Raw genomic sequence first — 1767 nt, forward strand, 5'->3', positions numbered from 1 at the left:
TATAGTTAGTTGTGTGTGTGCGCTCACGTACTATGCTCATGTTTGCATTTAAAAATAATGTATATAAATTTTTTTAGTTGTAACAGAAGAAATCTAATTAGAGTTTAGGTAAATGGTTTATTATGATTAATAGCAAACAGCATAATCCATCCGCATGTCCTAATGAAAAGACATTTAATATAGATGAGTAACAATAGAAAAAAAGAAGAGGCCAAACAAAAATTTCTATTTTTTAAAAAAATTCCTAACGTTGTTATATTTCCAGGACATGCTGTCAAAAATCAAAACAAGGCACTACTCTTCAAGGAGGGTTTGTACTCATATATTTTAGAACATATTTCAAATCATTGAGGATTTTTAATTTTTTTTGGCATTGTACAAAAACAGATGAGTAGCTCAATGCAACGGTATGGATAGCCCAGTCATCTAGCTAAATATATTCTAAAAATTAGCATCTGATAAAACTATGGAAAATAAAAACTGGGGAAATGATTCATTATTTTAAAAATGTACTTGGGAAAATTGGTTGGCAATTTAGCAGGAAATGGATTTAGATCCACTTCTCACACCATATACTTCAGTGAATGTCAGTTGGATGATGCACTTAAACATAAGAATGTGAATTATTTTTTAAAATAGAAATAAGTAGAATAGTGTATTTAATTTAATTATGGGAGGGAGGGCATTACTTTTCTTTTAAATAAATATGATGTGCTTGCTTTGACAGCACACATAACAAAATTGGAACAATACAGAGTAGATTAGCATGACCCCTGAGTAAGGATGATTTGTGAAGCTATTTTGTATAAACCAGTGGAATTGCTTGTCAGCTCTGGAAGGGGGGAGGGAAGAGGGGAGGAAAAGAAAATAAATCATGTAAACATATCAAAAACAAATTAAAAAAAATTGAAAATAAAAAAATAAATATGGCATTGTTAATGACTAGATTGTTGTTCTTAATTACATCAAAATGAAAAGCAGCTGGACTTCCGGTCAAGATGGCGGCTTAGAGAAAGCTAAAGTTCAGATCTCCGGAAACCCTTCCCGACTGATCTCAAACTATAAGGTCCTAAGGCGCCAAAATTCAAAACGATCAACAACATAGACCCTGGGAATCCTCCTCCTGGACCTGGACCTGGATCAAAAGGTACAGCCCCCCTCAAAAGCCAGAACCTGAGATCACTCAGACCTAAGGGGTAGGAGTGCAGAGTCCAAAGCTCTGGGAAGCCGCAGCCCCGCCCCCCTCAGAGAGCAGGGTCGTCTGAAATAACAGCAACCCTCAGGGCCCACAAGACAGCCTCACGGCCAGCTATTCTGAAGGCAGCTTCTGGAAAGCAACCCGACCCAGTTCATTCGAGGGGGCCCCTTAGCAGCAGGGAAACAGAGAGAACCAGGGGAGAGTGTGGCCCCCTGGTCCGACCCATCCATTCCAGTTCCAGTGAAAGTCATTGCCTTAAGGAATACTCAGTTTAACCCAGGGAAAGCTCATAGAACGGACAATCTGTCCAGGACTAAAGCCTCTGAACACCAGACAGAGATAAGAAAAGCTAATCCTCCCCATTCAGAGTTGGCAAACTCCACAGAAGCACAGAAGCCCCAAAATACCAAGAAAAATAAGAAGAAAGGGGCGACTTTGGATACATTCTATGGAGCCAAAATACAAAATACAGAGGAGATAGAAGACGATACACAAGAAAATGCTCCAAAGCCTTCCAAAGGAAATGGAAACTCTCCACAAACCCATGAAGAATTTGAATCAGAAATGAC

At 38.7% G+C, this 1767-nt stretch overlaps 1 pseudogene; it reads left to right on the plus strand.

The window, feature by feature from the left end:
* The first annotated feature begins 711 nt into the window (after positions 1 to 711).
* On the plus strand, positions 712 to 805 carry LOC130455335 (U6 spliceosomal RNA; annotated as a pseudogene).
* Positions 806 to 1767: the final 962 nt, after the last annotated feature.

This window comes from Monodelphis domestica, chromosome 6, assembly GCF_027887165.1.
Source record: "Monodelphis domestica isolate mMonDom1 chromosome 6, mMonDom1.pri, whole genome shotgun sequence".
Lineage (NCBI taxonomy): Eukaryota > Metazoa > Chordata > Mammalia > Didelphimorphia > Didelphidae > Monodelphis > Monodelphis domestica.